The sequence below is a fragment of the Hemicordylus capensis genome, chromosome 1, assembly GCF_027244095.1.
Source record: "Hemicordylus capensis ecotype Gifberg chromosome 1, rHemCap1.1.pri, whole genome shotgun sequence".
Taxonomy (NCBI): Eukaryota; Metazoa; Chordata; class Lepidosauria; order Squamata; family Cordylidae; genus Hemicordylus; species Hemicordylus capensis.
The window spans coordinates 400,060,898-400,084,442 of NC_069657.1; the positions used below are offsets into that span (position 1 = coordinate 400,060,898).

Below are 23,545 nucleotides of genomic sequence, written 5' to 3' on the forward strand. Positions count from 1 at the left end.
CATGACACTGATCTTTTGAAAATGAATAGTGAAATGCCTTACATACCATCTTCATTTTAAAGTATTTAGGATCATGTCTCATGTCACTGTTCTTACGAGCAGTTCTCATAAGTATTTACCAAAACCTCTAACATTCTGTAGTACAGAGACTGCATTCTTCCCCATTTATCAGGTGGCCCTGGATATCCAATTCCGACACACTTGAATCTGATTTCTATTATCCTTCCCTGTACTGCTTTTTGAGAGGAAAATAATATATACATACTTATATGCACTTATATGCACATGGCCAGTGTTTTCCAACCTGGGATCCTCCGGATGTTGCTGAACTACAACTCCCAGCATCCCCAGCTGCAATTTATTGTGGATGGGGATGCTGTGAGTTGTAGTTCAGCAACATCTGGAGGACCCCAGGTTGGGAACTACTGCTCTAGGCTATGTGTTAAATCATATGTTCAGTGCCTTGAGTTTTCACAGTCCTATTGACCCACTGCACACATGCATTTCTGGCCAGCAACTGTGTGAACCACCACTACCCTAGAGGATCATAATCATGTTGACAAAAAGTGAATGACCACTTGGGTGTCCTGGGTTGCTTGTTCCATATGTATCTGTCAGAAAAAGTAAAAAATAAAACTGCTCCTGCAGCTATCTTGGCAAACCGCTCAGGCAAGTGTCCACTTTAAAAGCACCACTGTAAATTTCATTCTACAAGAAGGGGTAATGGAGCCTCCACTGTGACAAAAAGGAAAAAAAATACACACACTACCAGGATTTCTATCAAATCATAAGTGTTACAACCTTACTAATAAAATAGAATAATTATTCCCAAATACCTGCATAGTTGTCTGATACTTTTAAACTGCCTATTTTTGGAAAGATAAAAAGTTATGATACATGATGGAAACTACTTGTCATACTATCCCATTTCAATGTGCAGCATGCTGTGATAGGTCCCACAGCTGTAAACAATTCTGGACCAAAATTTGGTTAATTAAATAAACCTGCTTAAAGACAAAAGGATGTCTGCCTAGGAAACCTCAGCTCTGACATCCCTCTCCAGTATTTCCATATTCAAAGAAACATTTATATTCCCAACAGGGATTCACGACATTCCACTTCTGGTTTTAAAAGTTAGTTCGTAATGACAGTTTTGCATCCAACTTCTTTTCCATTCTACAGCTTTTATTGTTGGGAGAGATCATTCTACACATGTGCTCTTAGCACAATATTCTGCCCTCTTCCTACTCCTTCTGGGTACATCTACTAGCAATGAATGGGGGTTGCACAAGGAAACACTGTGCTTTTGCACAAGTTTTAACTCATGTCGGGGATTTGTGTTCATTACATAAACAATCCAGTGTGAGTTGCTGATGAACACTTGAAGGAAAACAAAGCATGTTGGAAGAAAATAAAGCACAGAAACAATGTAAAAAAAAGGGCTCTTCATTCAGTTCCCCGTAGTCGCCAATAGTGCAAGTGTATTGAAAAGGCCTACAATAGACATAGTGGACTGTATCCTACAATGCTGAGAAAATGTTTATGAACCCCCTAAGATGGTCCGTATGTTAGCACAATTCTAATTCAAAACATGATTAGATCCTAAGCTAAAACCTAATTAGAGAGAAAGGCAACCCCATTGAATAAGTAACTCATGCAAAAAGGATATATTTTGAATATTCATCCAACAGAAAGAGTCAACAACATACATTGTGATGTGAAAACTTCATTCAGTAATTGGTGGCACCTCCCTGAGCAGCAATATCTGCAGCTAAACATTTCCTGAAACTGATGCTCAGACTCTCACATTGGCTTGGAGAAATGTTAGCTCATTCTTCCATACAAAACTGTTTCAGCTCTGTGACATTTGAGGGTTTCCTTGCCTGAACAGCTCTCTTCATGTCTTGCCACAATATTTGAAAAGGATTTAGGTTGGGTCTTTGACTTAGCCACTCCAAAACCTGAAATATCCTCTTCTTCAGCCATTTTGTGTTAGACTTGCTTGAATGTTTAGGATTGTTGTCTTGCTGCATGTCTACTTCTGGCCCAGCTTCAGCTCACAGACAGATGGCCTGATGTTGTCCTATAGAATTTTCTAATATGGAGCTGAATTCATGGTTCCATCAATGATGGCAAGCCATCTAAGTCTTGATGCAGCAAAGCAGCCTGAACCGTGATGCCTCCATCATCATGCTTGGCAATTGGAATGGGGTTCTTACTTTGGAAGGCAGTGTTTGGTTTTCTCCAAACAAAACATTTGTGATTGTGTCTGAAAAGTTTTGATTCATCTGTCCAGAGAACATTATTCCAGAAGCCTTGTGGCAAGCCTGAGCTGGGCAACAATATATTTTTTTAGAGAGCAATGGTTTCTTTCTAGCTATCATTTCAGAAGGGTGGCTGGAAGACGACTGTGGAGGTAAGGAGTTTTTATCTGGCTTCTACGCTCCGCTCTCCTCTGGGTGGGGAAGGGTCTGGCCAAGGCTTTTTCTTTGCTCTTGTCCTCCTTGCTGTAGCCTGTTTGCTATCAGGGGCTGAGCTCACTCTAATTGTGTTCAGATATAATCTGCACCTGGCCAAACTGCCTGATTGGTGTGGGTGTGAGACACCCAAGCCAAAGGGGGCCGGCCTCTGGAGGCGGCCTTCAGAGGTGGGACTGAGGGCTGGGGCCGACATACTAACTTGAACAGCTAGAGAAGATTCTTGCTCACTTCACTGTTGGTGAGATTGGGTCGAAGTAGTTAAGTGTTTGGGTTCATCTAGAGATGGGGAGACAGGGGGTGCCTTGGTTGAATGTGGGGCAGCTATTCCGGTGGTGGTGGGGAATAGAAGTAGTAACGTTAGCAGGTCAGCAGGCCGTCCCAGAGGAAGGGTAGTCAGAAATTTAATAGCTGTCTCCCCTTCCGGCTGTCCTGCCAACTCTATGACCTCGGGGAGCACTGCCAACAACCCACATAACCTTACCTTGCTCCTCTGCAATGCCAGGTCGGTACAAAATAAACCTGAGCTCATCCATGGATTATGGATGAAGGGGCTGACCTGGTGTGTATCACCGAGACTTGGTTGGAGGAGGCTGGTGGCCCAGTCTGGTCCCAGCTTCTTCCTCCAGGGTATTCTGTAGAGGAGCAGGTATGGGGACGTGGGCAGGGAGGTGGAGTGGCTGTTGTCTATAAGGATAACATCTCCCTTACCAGGGTCCCTGTTGAGGTATCTGACCATATTGAATGTGTGTACCTAAGTTTGGGGACCAGGGATAGATTGGGACTTCTGTTGGTGTACCGATCGCCCCACTGCCTGATGGAATCCCTTACTGAGCTCACAGACGTGGTCGCGGAACTTGCGTTGGAGTGTCACAGACTTTTGATGCTGGGGGACTTGAATCAGAATTTGGAGCCATCAGTTACCCGCTGCGATGTGTTTAAAGAGTTTTTTGCAGATAAAATCTCTCGGAGATTTTGCCTGTTTCCAACCTCCCATGGTTGGGCAAGGTAATTGAGAAAGTGGTGGCCTCTCAGCTCCAGGCGGTCTTGGAGGAAACTGATTATCTAGATCCATTTCCAACTGCTTTTCGGGTGGGATGTGGGGTGAAGACTGCCTTGGTCGGCCTGATGGATGCTCTCCAATTGGCAATTGACAGAGGAAGTGTGACTCTGTTGGTCCTTTTGCATTTCTTGGCGGCTTTCGATACTATAGACCATAGTATCCTTCTGGAATGTCTGAGGGGGGTGGGGGGCACTGTTTTACAGTGGTTCCTCTACTACCTCTCAGACAGATTCCAGATGGTGTCAATTGGAGACTATTGCTCTTCGAAATCTGAGCTTAAGTATGGTGTCCCTCAAGGCTCCGTGATACACCAGCTGTGTCCATTTCTTGAGATGAATGACCTCAGAACAGTGGTACATCTGTTGGTAACCTCCAGACTTGACTTCTGCAATACGCTCTATGTGGGACTGCCTTTGTATGTAGTCCAGAAGCTTCAGTTGGTACAGAATGCAGCGGCCAGGTTGGTCGCTGGGTCATCTCGGAGAGACCACATCACTCCTTTGTTGATAGAGTTACACTGGCTGCCAATAGGTTTCTGCGCAAAATACAAAGTGCTTGTCATAACTTATAAACTTATAATGGCTTAGGCCCTGGGCATCTAAGAGAATGTCTTCTTCATTATGATCCCCACCGTCCATTGAGGTCATCCAGAGAGGTACGTCTCCAGTTGTCACCAGCTTGGCTGGTGGCAACACGGGGACAGGCTTTCTCGGTTGCTGCCCCGAGACTATGGAATGTGCTCCCTGCTGAGATACGATCCTCCTCATCTCTAACAATTTTTAGAAAGCATTTGAAAACCCACCTCTTCACCCAAGCTTTTTCTGTTCTTTAAATTTTAAGGTTTTAATTCATGGTTGATTTTTAAATTGTTTTAAGTTTTTGTATATATTTTAACTTGTTTTATACTATGGTTAACCGCCCAGAGACAGAGGTTTGGGGCAGTGTACAAATGTAATAAAATAAATAAATAAATCTCATGAACACCATTCCGATTCCAGTTTTTTCCTGATGGTTAATGTATGAAGCCTCACATTAGCCACATCTAGAGAAGACTGCAATTCTTTAGATGTTAGTTCTTTGTAATTTCATGGATGATTTTCCAGGTTGCTCTTGGGGTGATCTTGGCAGGGGCAGGACAACCACTCCTGGGTAGTTCACTGTAGTCTTCAACTTTTTACATTTGTAGACTATCTGTCTGATAGTGGATGGATGGAACCTCAGAAGCTTAGAAATGACTTGTCCAAACAGGTGAGCATCAATCACTCTTTTTCGTAGATCTTCTGGAATTTCTTTTGATCATGGCATGACAAGTTCCTACTGACCTAACTAAAGGACCTAATTTGGGTCCTTTGGGACCTTTATTTAGGACCCCCCCGGTCCTGCTATGCTGCCTCATCATGGCAGGGGATGGTGTTCCTGGGAGGGATGAGCAAAGTACGCCAGGAGATATACTCCCAGTAGGGTCACCCAAAGAGTGAAGGTCATCCCAGCTGCCCAGCTAAAGCAAGCAGGAACCTATATTGGGCAGCAGTGATACAGGAAGGTGCTGGATGTGGATGGTCACGTCACTGACAACAAAGGCATCATTTCATACTGTGCGGGAGAAGGCATTGGTAAACCACTCCTGTATTTTACCAAGAAAACCACATGGATAGACAAAATAGAATGATTGTGAATATAGTGCCGGATGATGGGCCCCTCCAGTCGGATGGTACTCAATATGCTACTAAGAGCTGAGGATCTCTCAGAGTACCGACGATGTTTATGACGCAGTTAGATTAAAGCCTTTTGGATGTCTAGTGGCTGATGTTGCCATGCAGGAAAAGAAAAACTGAAGCTGCAAAAACAGAATTACAATGGGAACGTGGAACCTAAGAAGCATGAATATGGGAAAGCGCAACACAGTGAAAGATGAAATGAATCAACTACAGATTGACATCTTGGGCACCAATGAATTAAAATGGACTGGAATAGGACACTTTCAGTCAGAAAATCATAGCATTTACTACTCAGGACCTGAAGAACAAAGAAGGAACGGTGTTGCTTTCATAATCAAGAAGGATATAGAAATGACAGTACTTTGGTACAATGTGGCCAGTGACCAACTAATATCAATTAAATTTCATTGACAACCCTTTAACATGACAGCTTTTCAAGTCTACGCCCCAACGACTGAGGCAGAAGAAGAGGAAGTTTTATGATCAAAGATGAGTTTTATGCTCAAGTTCAGTCTGAAATTGGCAGAACATGCAAGCAAGATGTGATGCTGGTGGTTGGAGACTGGAATGCCAAAGTTCAAAATGGTAAGGAGGAAAACACAGTCTGACTGTATGGCCTAGGAAATCGAAATGAAAATGAAGCAGGAGAATGATTTATTAGTTTATGCCAACCCAATGATCTCTTCATTGCTAACACATTCTTCAAACAACCATAGCGGCACCTAAGAAAGAAGCCAAAGTCAAGAAAGATAAAGACCTCAGGAAGGAACTTAATAGGGAATTTCAGAAAGCTGTTAGATGAGACAAGGAACAGTACTATAATGACATCTGTAAAGACCTTGAGGATGGAAATAGACACGGAAAAACAAAGCAAGTTTTCCAAAACATCTCTGAACTCAGAAGGAGGTTCCAAACTTGAACTGGAATGTTAAGGGATGCCAAAGGACAGATAGTAACTGATTCAGAGCAGATCAAACAGAGAAGGAAGGAGTATACTGAAAATCTGTACAGCAAGGATGACACCATCTAAGATACTCTATAATATAGTCCCTACTTGCAGGAACCTCTAGTACGAAGATGAAGTTAGATCAACACTCCAGTCATTACCTAATCGGTAGGCTACAGGAATTGATGGAATAGCTACATATGGCAAGCAACAGAAGAAGAAGAATCAGTCAAGGATCTAACCAAACCATGCCAGAAAATCTGGAGAGCAACACAGTGGCCAACAGATTGGAAGAGGTCAGTCTACATACCCATACCAAAGGAAAGGAGACTTAACAGATTGTGTAAACCATCACACAATATCCTTAATTTCACATACTAGCAAAAATAATGCTCAGGATCACCCAACGCAGATTAGAGCCCTAGGTGGAAAGGGAAATGCGGGATGTTCAAGCTGGTTTCAGGAAAGGCTGAGGAACAAGAGAGATCATTGCCGATGCACACTGGATAACTGAGAAAGCTAAAGAATACCAGAAAAAAGTCAATATGTGCTTTATTCGCTACAGAAAAGCCTTTGATTGTGTCGGCCATGTCAAGTTGAGGAATATTGTTAGGAAAATGAGCATTCCAGAACATCTCATTGTTCTCATGAGAAACCCATACACAGGACAGGAAGCCACAGTCCAGATGGAACATGGTGAAAAACACTGGCTCCAGATTGGCAAACGAGTAAGACAAGATTGTATACTTACTCCTTATTTATTCCATTTATATGCTGAACATATAGTGAGAGGAGCTGGACTGGAAGAAGATGAGCGTGGCTTTAAGGCTGCAAGAAACATCAATAACCTGCACTATGCTGACACCACTCTGATAGCAGAGAATGCGGATGATCTGCAAGCTAATGCAAGTCAAGGAGCACTGTGAAAAAATGGGACTACAACTAAACATAAAGTCTAAATAATGACAATGGGTACACCAACCAGCCTCAAAATTTATAATGAAGACACTGAAGTGGTAGATACTGTAGCTTCTGCCTTTTAGGATTGACCGCCAACAGTAAAGGATCCAGCAGTCAAGAAATATGGCCTTGGAAAGGATATTTAGATGCCGTAACGTGTCTACACCTACAAAGATTAGAATCATTCAGACTATGGTTTTCCCCTTGACACTCTATGAATGTGAAAGCTAGACTTTGGAAAAGCAAGATAGAAAAAGTATTGACACTTTTGACTTTCGTGCTGGAGAAGGCTTTTGAGGATACCATGGATAGCCAGGAAAACAAATGGATCATAGAACAAATCAATCCAGAATTTTCACTCAAGGCACAAATGACCAGGCTCAAACTATTATACTTTGGACACATTATGCGAAGACCCAGCTCCCTTGAGAAGTCCATTATTTTATCAGCACTGTAAGGCATTTCTATTTGCATAAGGAGGGGGTAGTTTTTATTGTTCGTCCCTACCCTCAGCCCCCTGTCACCTTCTCCCCCAAATCTGGTCCTGATAGTCAGGGAGCATTCTGGTGCAGGGTGACATGAGGCATGGAGGGCTGGAGGAATAGGACAAAATGACCTCCCTTTATGCCAGGGGCGTAACTATAATAAGGCAAGGGGAGACAGTTGTCTGGGGGCCACTGCCTTGGGGGGGGGCAGAGCAAAGTCACATGACTGACTGACTCCCCCAGCTGCGCACCCACGCGGACTTCCTTCAGTTGTATTCATCCTCCGAAATTGATGTGAGTGTGAAGACCTGGAGCTACCAGAACAGCATGTCTTTCTCTAGTACCATTAAATGACTTGCATCATCCACTATTTACAAAACCTTTTTATAAATCATTATATACACTATGCTTTTTGTTACCACTATTCAGCCTATATTCAGTAAAATAAGATTTTACTTCATGAGCTGAGCTTCAGTGGGGTAGGGGGGCATTTTAAAATCTTGTCTCTGGGCCTACTCCAACCTTGCTACGCCCCTGCTTTATGCATAAAGAACAGATTCCATTTCTGTAAGACAAAGCTAAGATACAACCCTTACTGTTTCCAGACTGCTAAGCACATTTAGGAAATTGGAACTATGCCTCAGACTGACTGCTTCTCCATTTCTTCTCTCCTCTTCTCCTGCTTGTCACCCACTTCCATGGTTTGCTTTAACCAGGGTGTGGCTTTACATCTGTATTGGCTCTATCCTTGGTTAACACTAATCAAATTCCCTTGCAACCAAGGTTTATCACAATCAACTTCAAAACCCTGCTTTCAAACTCTAAATATGAGGGTAATCCTGACCCATTAAAGGGAAATTTACCCAGGACAGGGCAGAAGGGTGGATAAGGGATCCATGGCTAGGAGCCTGGGAATGTTACTATCTGCACTGAGCTTTAATATGGAAAGCAATCAATTATTTTGTACAATCACTTCATCATTTTAATTATTGTTTTGAATTCTTTCTTAAGGATTTCTAATCCATAGCATTCTGTCTATTAAAAGTACTTAAATATTCTAGAAAGGATTCTAAACAAAAGCTAAAACACTAGCTAACTAATGTAACATTTAAAAAAATATGCATAGCCTTATATTGCATTTTAGGGCATAGTACTGGAATTCAACTTTCCATTTTCAACTATAACTGATAGTTGTCTTTTCCTAGGCACAAATGCCATGTTTATGAAAAGGTACTTATTTTCTTCTATAAAACATCTGGCTGCTACAGGAGTATCTATAGAAAAACTGCATGTTATATGTGTTTCCTACTAGATAAATAATATTGTGACCAATTTATTTTGTTATAATGTGCCTTAATGTTCTTTTTTTCATAGTTTATATGCCTTAATGTTCTTAATATTCTTGGTCAGTTATTTTTATTCAACCTTTAGATGCAATCTGGCTTTAAAAAGTTAATCTGGGATGTTGCCACTGATTTCAGTGACAGGTGCCTTTCATCAAGAACTAGGAATTCAATCAGCTGATACTAAAAAGCTCTTAAATTAGTCCAAGCATCTGATAAAGATCTAGGACAACCTCCCTCCTCCAAAAGATTAAGGAGGAGATCATTTCAGGGCATGATGTTCAATCTAACAGTAATACAGCATGAACAGCCAACGCACCCCGGGAAATGCCTGACCAGAGTAACTGCTGACATCAGACTTAACTGGAATTAATCCTAAAGAATCGTGTAATAGTGGAATGTTTTAAAAACCATTCTAATACATACCAGCTTTATTTTTATGTATTTATTTTTTCATCTCACACTATTAGTATTCATGTCCTTAGTTGTGATATTGTGCCAGACAATTAAAAACGTGTGATTTCTGATCAAAAAGAATCCAGTTATGTTAGATCATTAACCACATTCATGCAGGCTCTCATTATCCTTTGCATTTCCGCCAGCAAAATTCTTGATGTGTGGAGTTTTAAATTGTGGCTTTCAGTCCTCTTCTAGTACTGAGCTGGAATCAAATTTCATCATGCACTCACCTGCCACAGATGCCACTACTGCAGCCTTTAAGGAGGAAGTACCAGATCTAGCCCATAAAACGTCCAGTCATCTGCTGTTGCTATCAGTTGTCAGCCCTACACCACCACCACCATCTCCCCAAACCTGGAAAATAATTATCCTCCTTCAAGTTTCCCCATCAGGAAAATTTCCTCAGTTTTTCCAAGTATAACACTTCAGGGAGAAAAATTAAAAACTCAGAGAACTTTCTATTAATATCTTCATAATAGTTTGGCATTTTGATACATCCAGAGACATAAGACTTCTCGTAAGCAGAGCTGGGCCAAATCGGGGAAGGGGGATTTTTATGAACATCAATCGTTGTGATGGAAGGGAAATACTGCTCACAATCTGAAAAGGCTTGGTTTGTCCTGAGTAACATCAGCACACAGCCAACTTTGGTAGTGTCAATTTGTAATGTCATCCCATTCACTATATAATTACTGATTGGGTAGAGTTATTCACACAAGTAATCCAGAAAGGATTATCCTCACTCTGAATTAAACATGAAAACAGGCCTGCTGGTAGGCCCAAGCCCATCTAGTCCAATATCCTGTTTCCCACAGTGGCCCACCAGATGCCTCTGGGAAGCACAAAGGCAAGAGATGAAGTCATGCCCTCTCTCTTGCTGTTGCTCCCCCTGCACCTGGTATTCCGAGGCATTTTGCCTTTGAGGCAGGAAGTGGCCTATAGCCCTCAGACTAGTAGCCACTGATAATTAGAACCATGTCACCATGCAGCAAAATCTGACTAGATAAAGAAAATTCTGATGTCATCGCACTCACTACGTTTTCCCAGACAGATTGGGAACAAGAAAGAAACCCTAACCAAATGACACCAAAAGGAGCATCCAATAAAGAACACAAATGACAACAAGCAGGATTTTAAAAAGAGAAAGATTATCTTTACAGGAAATATTCCCCCCACCACCACCATTACAGTCCTTTCAATCTAAAAATTGAAGAAGAGTATTTTGTGCAATCCTAAATTTGACTGACTACTCATTTAATAAAGTAATTTGAAAAGTTTGTTGCACTTCAAGAAATTATCTTGTGCTCCAAGTCTGATGCCCATGTCTGGGTCTGGTGGGATGAGGGAGTCCAGATTAGCAGCAGAAAGATGAGGCAGTAAGACTGCAAGGCAACAGCTGGGATTGAGGAGCTTAATGTAGAGTTGTTGCACCAGCGAAGGGCAGGCTTTAAATGAAAATCTTATATGAGAGCCAGAAGCCCTGCCCCTTCCTAGATCTCAGAATGACCCTGATTTGATTCAGGTGCTCTAGCTGGCTTCCTGCTTCTAATGAGTAAGCCCATTGGTGAGGGAGGCCAAAGACAACCTGCTAGGCACATTGCCTCCAGTAGTGGAGTTTGCCCCTGCATTTTCTCCGCTCCTAGGAATGACTAATTAGATCAGACAGAAGGGTTCTCACTAGAGGGGTGTTCTCAGGCTCTGCTGATGGGCGACTGCTATTGGAGGAGTGAACTCTGGTCGTTCTGGGTTTGGGAGATCTGTGGGTTTCTTGCTGGGGCTGGGGATCTCGGCTGCAACTTGGTCTTCCTCCCACAATTCCTGAGAGGGTCTCCTCAGGGTCTGTATTCTGGTGGGGTATTTTGGGCCCTGGGCAAAAGACCCCCAGTGGGCAAGAGACCCTCATATGTAAAGCATATGCCATACCACTGAGTTATGTGTCCTCCAGAGTTATTGATGGTGGCCTGACACAGCCAAAAATAAGATTGGATGCAGCAGCAGCAGCCTTTCATTAGCTCAGTCAATCTGCTTAGGAAACAGTACCACTACTTCAGAGAGGGAAAATAGATAAACCAAGAACAACATCAGCCTCTTGCTGGCTCTGCCAAGGCCCAGCATCAGCAGGCCTTTTGGCGGAGGGGAGTCCCACTAGCAGTGGGTCCTCTTGCCTGTATGTGATGTGGCAAATAAAACTATGCTAAGTGCCTGAATGGAGGAAAGCTGGGGCGGGGGGACCTATTATCCTGTACAATTCAATACTTGTGAGAGTAAAGTGACTAGTTAATTCTAAAGTTCTATGAACAGTGGACATTCCTCAGGCTCTGCCGTGAGCAGGGAAATGAACCAAAAAATCCCTGTGTGCCTGCACACAGCATTTGCCCCTATAAAAAGAAGAAGGCAGTTACTCCATTCCCCAAAGATCCACTAGTTCAGATCATTTATTCATAGAAAAAAGTGAATATTCCATCCACTAGTAATAGAGAAGGGGGGGGGAGTTATTTTTAAAAAACATGGCAAATAATAAAATGTAGTGTCCAAAATCAACAGATGATAAAGATAGGTGGTCTGCATTTAGCATTTAATGAAGGTTGGAGAGATTGCTATTGGCTCCTCTGCAAACCTCCTCAGAGTATTTATTCCTGATCAAGATGAGCAGTCAGATCTCACTAAATGTGTTCTAAAACTTGAAGGTCATGTTTTTCCAGTCTTCTTGTTGGATTCTAGAACAACATATTCGACTCATCTGGCGAAGGTTGTCTCCGGTGTTTTCAGTTCTTCTTTCCAGGAAGAGTTTTTGTCATCAAATGGAGCCTATAAGTTCACTCTACTCTCCCAGACTCTATTTTTATGAGTCAATTGGAAATATATAAGAAAGATAATGAAGAGAATTAACCAAATGGGAAAGAGAACAGTAGAAATTAAATCTGTAACAGATCTCTGTTCTATGTGCCAAGGGAAGAATTCATCAGAAGACAAAGGAGTTCTCTTCAGTCAAACTGATCAGCTTTCACTTGCTTAACAGGTATATATTATTAAGGCATTTCAAATTTAATATTTTTTACAAGTTTACTTTTGTAATGAGCTGTGAGTTTTGTAAATATTGCCAGTAGCTTTCACAAGAGACTAGACAGAAGATGGCAAGCAGATGCTTCAATCTCTGAATAAATAGCAGATAGTAAAGTAGATATTTTGAAACATCAGAAACAATTCAGTTTCAGAATAAGTAAAAGTAATTTGGTTTCATAAAACCTACACTAAAATTCAGTTCAGGGTGACATAAAGAAGGGTCAAAACAAGTTGTATAGGACAAAGAAAGAAGGAATAAAGGGATAAATAAATAAATAAATAAATAAACCCACACATTTTATTTTAATCAAAACTGGGCTATGTTCCAGCTAAAGATAGTCATGAACAAGAAGTCCTATTGAAAGCAATGGGACTTAAGTTCATCATGATTGAACTCTTCCACTGCTTTCAGTAAGACTTACCATGTAATTCTACAGTCCAGTTATGCCAGCTGTAAAACCATAGGATAACTAAGTCCTCACCAGCAGATCTTCAGCATCTGTTAGCATTCGTGATTCCATATTGGGATGTAATTAATGCCAGCATAATATTACATTATGCAAAAAACCAGCTCTCTTGAGAAGTCCATAATGCTGGGAAAAGTCGAAAGAAAGAGAAGAAGAGGAAGACCAGCAGCAAGTGCTGACAACAATGAATGCACTACTGAGAGACCTTAAAGGCCAAGTTGAAGACAGATCATCCTGGAGAGAATCTATGTGGTCACTAAGAGTCAACACCGACTTGAAGGCACTTAATCAATCAATCAATATTACCCTGGTGCAACTCCACTGCCAGCACACTGCCACTAACAATTTTGCCAAAAATAGGTGGTATCAGGTGTGTTGCAGGAGGAGGGGGCCTGATCAGGATTATGAGCCCTTTCGTCTGTCATGCTGCTTTCAGAAAGCACAGGAACCCTACTGGGACAAGATCAATCATCTCATCCATCTGTCCTGCTTTCAGAACTTTACCCCATCACTGCTCAATAAAAGTGTTCTTTATGTTCAGTTGTTGTCTCTGTGTAACAATGTGGGATGGCAGATAAGGATCTTCTGTCTTGTAAGCCACCTCAGCTATTGTTATCAGGATAGGACTTCCACTGGGGCAGGGGTGTGCAGGGCTAAGTAAAAGGGGTGCTTATCATAGCTCACATTCCTCCTAGTTTCTGTTGGTATGATAAAATATAAGAAAACACTAGACACAAGGCTAGTCTGCTAGCTGGGTCTCCCCCAGGGCACTCCTGCTGTCCGCCTAAGAATGGAGACAGGACTTCCTTCGATTTCTGTCAGAGTTCACCTAGCACTTTTAAGGTACTTCAAGAAATTAAACAGTCTTCTGGAACATCATTTAGCCAAATCTTGGTTGGTACATTATAAGGACATGAATCAATGATTTAAATTCCTGTCTTACATCCTAGAGTTGTATTCCCTGCCCTTGGTGAGGGAACTTAGATCTTGGAGTAAAGAAAAAAAATAGAGATTGGCTCCTTGAGTGGGATGCTTGCAGAGATGCCACTGCGGTACAGCTGTCAAGGTTTTCAGTTTGGTACTGCTATTATAAGAAACATAGAAGCTTGGTTGATCTTACCCGCATGTCCCTGAGGATGGCTTTTACAACCTTACACTTTCAAACTATGCCCATGGCGTATCTCGAAGGGAGATTTTGTAAACATCCAGTGAAACAGCGCCTTTGTTCCTGTGGCGCTGGCCAAGTGCAGGATATTATATACTATGTCTTTTACTGTCCCTTCTATGAGGTGATTAGGGGAAAAACATTGAGACAGATAATAGATATATTCAAGGGCTTGGATGTGGAATGTCTGATTTATCTTCTTGCAGATGCAATCCCATATGTTAGCTACAAGTTGCCACGTTTGCCTTGCTTTCCTTAAAAGTTAGAAAGAAATTTACATCTGTTATGCTTTGTTCCAAACTGTAATGCTGGTCTCATCATTAATTGCTGAATTTTATTGTAGACTTTTGTTTTAAACTTTTTAAAAAATGATATGTTACGACCAGTGGTCACAACAATAAACTTACTTACTTACTAGTCTGGTGGCTACTATAGGACACCTCCAGCCTCAGAGGCAAGATAGAGACATCTGGTGGGCCACTGTGCAGGGTCTGGACTGGATGGACCTTGGGTCTGATCAAGCAGGGCTATTCTTATGCTCTTATGACATTTTTCACTACTGCAACCCACAGTGGCTCAGATTCTGTTTCTCATCCACCACTTGAGCTCTGATCTAAGCAAGAGGGCTGCTGTTAACTCACAGCTTACACTCCTCCTAGTTTCTGCTGGTATGATAAACCACAAGGCAACATAAAGTGGAGGCAGGGAATAGAGAACAAGGTATGCTGGGACAATAAGCAATAGGCAGAGGCAATCAAACAAATGACAAGAGAAAAGTATGGCTGAATGGAATGAGGCCTGGATAAAACAAAAGGAATCCTGATTTGTATGAGAGCCAGGGACTTAGCTAAATACAAGTATCATGGCAGAATGGGGATTTGAACTCAGGTCTCCCCAGTCCTAGTCCAGCACTCTAACTACTACACCACGCTGGCTCTCCTCATTGATGATGAATCTGTGTCATTCTGCTGAGCTATGCCACCTTATGCAACAATTTCAGACCTGGATCTGTGAGTTAGGCAGCTGGAAGATAAGAAAAAGCCTATTATATATGTTCATGTTCCCTTGCCTTTGCTTTTGAGCCTCTCACATAACTGTTGGTTGGCCATGCAAAAGGTGAGCTTTGCCTTAATTCCACATTCCCCCCTAGCAACTCCCAGCCCTCCTTTTCCCACCTTAGGATTTGTCTTGGTGAGCTCTTGAGGAAAGTGGCGTATCTAGGGAAAATAGCACCTAGGGCAAGCACTGAAATTGCACCCCCTGTCCAAACATCTGACACCCATCTTTCAAATAACTTTACCATAATATCAGCTCAAAAATATAAGTCAAGCTCATTAATCTTTTAATATTTCAAAAATGATTTAGCAATGGACATAGCCAGACCAAAAAATGCTGGAAAACTACAAATTTCAGTATGCTGGGGCTCATGAAATACCCAAATACTATGTGGAGGTGTACTTGGAAAACTAAACAGAAGTGCCTGTCTAATTCTCTACTATGCATTGTAGCATCACTATTACATAAGTTTTAAAAATAAATGGAGAATTTGACTTTTTCCAGATACTCTGCAAATAATTAAAGGATATGCAGAGTAAACTGTGTCACTGCTTGGAATATATTCTAGTCTTTCAGAAAGATAGTTAAAATGAGAGAAAGAGAGCAAAAAACTCCCAGTGGGCCTTAATACTAAGGATTTCACACTGATTCAAAGACAAACTCACCATTAATAGCCATATTATTAAGACATCACATTTAACACTCATCACAAGAAACAAAGTAAGAGCAAATGAATACAATCCTAGCTCATAAGCTTCAGCTCATTATTCACAAGCCCTGATTCTCCGTACATAGTGCCAAACTGAATATGTGTACAGTGATTTATATTATACTGAATTAAAAATAATATCTGTAGTTCCTTCGGGGGGCTTCCTAAAGGCTGTGGGGGGGGGGTCTGCAAAGGTTCCCCTCCCCCCCGCTGGCTTCTAGGGCCTCACAGGGAGCATTTTCGCATGTGTCGTGGCCATTTTAAAAAATATATATATTTTAAAAAAATGGCTGCTAAAAACAAAATGGCCACCACACATGCTCAAATGGCCTCTGAGAGGCCTGGCCTGGCCTAGGGCCTCATAGAGGCCATTTGAGCATGTGTGGTGGCCATTGTATTTTCAGTGGCCATTTTTTAAAAAAACATTAATTTTATAAAATGGCGCCCCCCTTCAAGTGGCGCCCGGGGCACGTGCCCTGCCTGCCCCACCCTAGATACGCCCCTGCTTGAGGAGGTTATTGGCTTGTTACTTGTGAAGAAACAGGTATGTTGTTCCCTGTCATTCATCCTAATGCGTCCCTTCTATCTCTCTGGTAACAAACAAACAAAACCCCTTCTTCCCCTCAAGAGGCACTGTTCCCAAAAGAAGGGCTTGTGCACAATCTGCAAGAGAAAGGTGTACCGTGCCTTCTGTCAAGTGAGCCAGGGAGTTGTCTGGGTGTTGTGCTGAACTGGCCTGCCTGTAATTTGTGTGCTTCATCATCAAAAAGGTGTGTGCGTATATGGCAAGTGTGTATATGGCATGTGTAAACTCAAACCACCATTGCAGAACTGCCTTACAAGCAATATATATTATAAAGTTTGTGTTGGGTGTGCCATGGTAATCAATGCTCTTGATAGTGGCATGGTGTTGTGTCTGTGTGGTTCTTTCATGTGTATGCAGTGGGGTTATGCTATGGACTGGTCTCCCTATCACCCTACATTCATTGTCCCTTTCCATTCTGACTACCGTGGTGACACAGTGAGCACATCACGCCATGGCTGAGATGTGTGGGCAGTGTTGGCAAAGATTCTGGGAGTACACCTGATGGTGTTGCTACATTCTCCTTGGCTTGCAGTGCTGTGTCCTACTCAACTTTGCTCCTGGGAATGCATAATAGTCTTTCTGCCCATGCTATGCCAACATTATGCCAATATTAGCGGGCTGCAGGTATAGCAGGAGCATTAGATTGTTCTGTCAGACATGACTCGCTTTAGCTGTCAGAGCCATGGTGCTTAGTACATAAAACAGTTTTTAAAATGTGGTAACAGATATATCTTTAAAATGTAAACCCATTCACTTTTATATCACAATATTACCTCTGAAAATATCTGCACATAGTTGTCAAATTTACTAAGCCACATACAGCAAGTGCAAGAACACTTCATATAAACTATTCTTTCCTATGCCAGTCTCTCCAATAGCATGGAGATAAATACTCCCTACCTCTGCACTCAAGTCCTGATCGAAATCACAGCCCCATGCAGCAGCTACTCAAGAGAAAACTTAAACCAAATTCATTTGCTTATTTATAGCTGCTGTTCAGATATGCACAATTTGTGAAAATAAGCTTCTCCTGTGATCCACAAATAGTTATTGACATCAGTAGGAACGATTTCTGTTTATATCCACATGCTACTATCCAAAAATACCCCCTAGAAGATATTTAATCCTCCAAGTGCCATTGTAATACATTATGCCACTTTGGAGCTCCAGGATCTGCACAGATCCTGGTGCTCCACACAAGCAGCCTAACCCAGGCTAGACTGTCCTAGCCTGGGTTAGGATGCTCGTAAGAACAGCCTTAACACCTTTTCAGTCTCCATGCCAATATAATTAGACTTTTTGACAGTAACTGGTAGGATGTTAACTTTGTTTTAGAGATGAGTTTAGTATACCTTAGGATAGCTTTTAACAAATAAAAGTAAATCATCAAATTCACTGTATGAAACGATTTTCTAATAGGATCAATTCATGACTCACCCAAAAGGTAAGTAACAACAGCTGCCTACTACAAACACTTAATTAATCTGAAGGTTTCCTCTCCATATAAATGTTCTCTTTAAATGTAATTACTCTCCAGCTCAGGAGAGGAATGGGATAGTCAAATTGAATGATGCAGAAAAAAGGTAAGTTAATTACAAGTAATGATTATTTGTATCAATCTGATCCCAAAGCAAAAATTATTACTTAAAAAAACTTAACCATTTAATTTTGCCTGCAAGTATAACTGAAATATAACATGTGCAAAAAAATAAAATATTAGAAGGAATCAACATAAATTTCCAACATATGGAAAATCCGCCTTGACAATGAACTGGTATCATAAAATAAGTGAAATATGGAAAACATTTACACACACACACAATCTCAGCTTTAATATCACCAAGCTCTACTTGGGAGTTCTATATTACTGACTCAGATAAAAGGAACTTATTTTATCAAGCCCTGATTTTTACCGATAAAGTGTAAGAAGATCTCAAGTTGGACTGCCTTGAAAAGGGAACCTTCTTAAAACGGTGAATTAAATAGCCAAGATGTGAGTTTATAGATGGTGCACAGCCCTCAGGGACACATTTCTGGAAGTCAAATATCAATAACAGAGGCAAGGGGATCAGCAACAATTGCTCCACCCCCCATATTCTGTGCTGCTCCGGAAGATTTTGGCTGAGATCAGAGCAACCTCACTGTCCACAACCCAGCTCCACTACAGCACCAGCTGGCTGTTCAACATGTCAGCCACTCATTCCAGCCAACTTATGTCTCCTGCCAGCTAGACCGCAGGTATTCCTTTTCCACTTGGTTGCCACTCAGAAGCAGCTGCAGTTCCTGCGCCTCATACGCCAACACTTCTTTGAGAAATATTATTTATTAGTCACATATCTATATTAGTTACATTTCTATAGTGGGGTTTTTTTTACTTTTTAAGAGTACTTAACTCACTTTTCTTAGTTTCAATCAAAAGAATTTCCTAGATCTACCTGTCGTCATAATTTTTCACCAAACCCAACTATATTATTTGCTTCCAGAGCACAAATTTTATCAGTACGTATTAAATTGATGACTGCTACTGTAAGATCAAAAAATGTAAAGGTACAATTTTATTTTATTTTTAAAAAATCATAATACACAATTACAGCTACTTTCATTTTAAAACTTAGAATTTGGGGCTGACATACTGCTCAAGGCTCCATCACCTAGACATTGAGTGTTTGCACAGCTGACCAAAAACACTCTTGTGCAAAACAGAACAATTGCGCAAATGTGGTTGCGTGATAGAGAGCCATGGGAAATAATGGCCCTCTATCAAACTATGTTTGAGCAATTGTTTCATCTTGTGCAAGACCGCTCTTGCACAACTACACCACTGCTCCTTTTCTAGGCTGACAGAGTCTTGAGTAGTATGTCAGCCTGTAAAACTCAACATTTAAAGAATTTTTTTACCAATACTTCAGAGTTAGAAATTTCAAAGATGGATGTGTAATAGTGAATTTTAATGTGAAAACAGAACTATATTTTTGATTAGTGGGGTCAGGACATAGAACAATTTCCCCAGCTAATCTGATTATTGATGGTGCTTCTAAAATACACAAGTTACAGTGGAATCATATTAAAAGTGCCAATTGTTTGAATGAAAACTTGCAACTCAAATGCCTTTCAGCACTAAAAGTGATTCTTTTTTAGAATCTCACATGGTTAAAGGATGCAATGAGACATGTGGGAACTTTCTAGAGCACTGAATAGTTCCAGGTGACTATTTGGAACACATGCTCAAACAACATAAAAACACTAAGACCACTGCTATTTTAAAGAGAACAATATGGTATTTTTTTCAGCACTGGTATTTAGCATGCAGGCTTTCCCATTATTTCAAATAAAACAAAAGATGGGCTTGAGTCTCCGCCCCCCACCCCAACACATTGTTTTTAAGAACACATACTGTCAGAAAATCTCTAGTGAACTATGGATTTCATTTCATTTCACTTTAACATGAAAAGCATGTTTTTAAACCCAGAAAGGGCACTGTAGAGCTCACTGTAGACATTTAGTTTTCAATCACAAAGAATAAAAACTAAAATTGTATAGAAACTGTCACACAAATGGATAATAATTGTGTTATATGTCTGTGGAAAAAAATGCAAATATTGGTCATAAAAATATATTGCTTCAACAGACATATAACACAATTATTATCCCATTGTGTTACAGTTTAAACAGGTTGCTTACCTGTAACTGATGATCTGGTAGAGATCCGTCGATATCCATAAGAATGGGTTCTGCGCCTGCGCAGGAGTCACGCGGTAGCCATGCCTGAGCTTGTCGAAGCGCCGAAGCCACGCCCCCACGCTGAGCGTTCTATATAAGGCGTGTCTTTGGCGCGAAGTCCCTCAGTTCTTGGACGACCGCCGTGGAGGACGACCATCCAGAAGACGAAGGTGAGTTCATCCAAGGTAAGTGCTCAATAAAGGACGTTGCAAAGGGCTGCACACCGCAATGCACATAAAGGTAGTCCTACTGCAGAGGGGAGGTCGGGAGGGTCTTATGGATATCGACGGATCTCTACCAGATCAGCAGTTACAGGTAAGCAACCTGTTTATCTGGATCGAGATCCGTCGATACCCATAAGAATGGGTGTCTAGCGAGCTCCAAAAAAGGAGGAGGGGAGCAGTAGGAATTAAGGCAGCACCCTTTTCAAGATGCTTCTCCCGAATGAAGCCTCTGCAGCAGAACGTACATCTATGGCATAGTGTTTGATAAACGGGGACTCAGAGGACCATGTAGCTGCTTTGCAGATGTCCGTGAAAGAAACCCCTGCTAGGTGTGCAGCCGAGGAAGCGTGGGCTCTAATGGAGTGGGCCCGTATAGCTTCTGGAGGTGCTTTGTTTTGTAGTTTGTATGTGAACAGTATCACCTGCACCAACCATCTCGACAGTCGTTGTCTGGAGACTGGGGAACCTTTGGAAGAGCCTTGGTAAGACACGAAGAGACGTTTGGAGGCTCTAAAGGCTTGTGTTCTGGACATATAGAACAGCAGAGCACGGCGTACATCCATAGTGTGCAAGGATCTCTCCAAGGAAGTGGAAGGAAGTCTGAAAAACGTAGGCAGGATTATATCCTGATTGAGGTGGAAGGAAGACACTACTTTAGGTAAAAAAGAAGGATCCAGACGCATTCGGACTTTGTCTGGATAAAAGATAGTATAAGGGGAGTCTACTCTGAGTGCTGTGAGTTCACTGACTCGTCTAGCAGTAGTAATTGCTATCAAAAAAGCAGTCTTCCAGGAGACCAGTTTCAATGAACATGTGGCCATGGGCTCGAAAGGAGGCTGAGTGAGGGATGAAAGAACCAGAGATAGGCTCCATGGTTCCACAGGAGGCTTAACTGGCGGGTACACATTCGAGAGACCTTTTAGAAAGGCCTTACTCAACGGATGGGAAAACAAAGTCTTTCCATCACTGCCCGGGTGTTGTGCGGAGAGGGCAGCCAGATGGACCTTAAGGGAGACATTTGCAAGACCTTGAGTTTTTAGTATCGTTAGGTAACGTAAGACTTCCTTGATCGAAGCCTGCTTGGGTAAAAACCCTCTAGACCTTGCATATATTTTAAAACGGTGCCATTTGCTCTGATAATTCTTACGAGTGGATGCCTTCCGTTGGTTGAGCAAAATTCGTCTTAGGAGAGTATCCGCCAGGCGGTCAGATGAAGGGTGAGAACGTCTGGGTGCAAGATCTGGCCGTCGTCTTGTGTCAGCAGATCTAGGCGCTGAGGTAAGTGGTGGTAACAGTTCTTGGACAGTCTGCGTAGCCGCGGAAACCAAGGTTGTCTTGGCCACCAAGGGGTAATCAAGATCCCGTCGGTCGGTTGAGACAGCAGACGTGCCACTACCCTGGGTATCAGTGGGAGTGGGGGAAACATGTACGGAGTCTCTTCGGACCAGTTCAGCTGAAAAGCATCCCCTAGAGAACGAGCATCGTGGCCCGCTCTCGAGCAGTAACGGGAACATTTTGTATTCCTGGAGCAAGCAAAGAGATCTATGGAGGGAAACATCCATTGGTCGAAGAGCGGGGTCAAGACTTCTGAATGTAGTTCCCATTCGTGTTGGTGATCTTTCAAAAAGACCCGACTGAGGTCGTCGGCTAATACATTCTCCAGGCCTTTGATGTGTACTGCTGCAGGGGCAATCTGGTGTTGGATGCACCAGTGCCACAGCTGGACGCTGAGGGCACACAGGCTCCAGGACACCGTTCCGCCCTGACGGTTGATGTATGCTTGTGCAGTTGTGTTGTCGAGCTGGACTTGAACAATCTGGCCTTGTATGATTGGAAGAAAAGCTCGCAGAGCCAGAAAAACTGCTAGTAGCTCTAGGAAATTTATGTGTAGTAGGGCTTGTTGAGGAGACCACCTGCCTTGGATCTTGTGCCCGTTGCAATGTGCACCCCAACCCTGTAGAGATGCATCTGTGGTCAGCCAGACAGTAGGGGAGGGATTTTGAAAGGGGACCCCACTGAGCAGATTGTTTCGGCGCGTCCACCACGTTAGAGAACGAAGGACTTGAGGAGGCATTAGTAAGCGTTTGTCTTGATTGTCCCTGCATGGGTGAAAGACAGAAAGAAACCATAGTTGAAGCTTGCGCATTTTTAGGCGAGCGAAGTGTATAATCGCATTGCACGAAGCCATCAGCCCTAAGAGGCGTTGGACGGCAAGGGCTGGTTGGGTTGGTTGTTGCTGGAAGAGACGAATCAGGTCTCCAATACAGTTGAACCTGTCCTCTGGTAAGAACGCTTTCTGCACTCTGGTGTCCAAAATTGCTCCTATGTAGGAGATAACCGGAACCGGTTGTAGATGTGACTTTTTCCAATTGATTTGAACACCTAGGTCGTGGAGAAGATCTATCACATAACGGATATGCGAAAGTAACTCTTCTTTGGTCTTTGCTGCCAGAAGCCAGTCGTCTAGGTATGGATAGATAGCAATCCCTCTGGTATGTAGGTGTGCAATCACCACAGCCATGCATTTTGTAAAAACCCTCGGTGCGGTAGACAGTCCGAAGGGCAATACATTGTATTGGTACACTTCCCGTCCGACGGTGAAACGTAAGTACTTTCGGTGGCAAGGTCGAATACTTATATGAAAATAGGCGTCCTTGAGGTCCAGCGTTGCAAGCCACTCTTCTCCCTGAAGGAGAGGTAGGATGTGCTGTAACGCCATCATGCGGAATTTTCGGACGTGAATGAATTTGTTCAGGCGACGGAGATCCATAATGGGTCGTATACCCCCATCCCGTTTGGGAATTTGGAAGTAACGGGAGTAGAACCCGTCTAGCCTGTCTGTCCATGACACCGGGGATATTGCCCCTTTGCAAAGAAGATCCTTCACCTCTTCCCTCAGGAGATCCGATGCAGGAGTGAGCTTCATCCCCATAAAACGAGGAATGGTCTTGAATTCGAGTGCATAGCCTGAGCTCACAATCTTCAGGACCCATTTGTCTGATGTTATGTGGTGCCATGCGGGGACATGGCTGGCCAGCCTGATGGTTGGCTGGGACAGAATAGTCGATGGTGAGGACGGTACCCGCGCTGGCTGGGAAAGGGAG

At 42.5% G+C, this 23,545-nt stretch overlaps 1 protein-coding gene across 4 annotated transcripts in view; it reads right to left on the reverse strand.

Annotated features, from left to right (window-relative positions):
* KIF6 (kinesin family member 6) overlaps positions 1-23,545 on the reverse strand; it is a 352,942-nt gene that overhangs the window by 147,600 nt on the left and 181,797 nt on the right. The gene's annotated exons all lie outside the window — the stretch shown is intronic.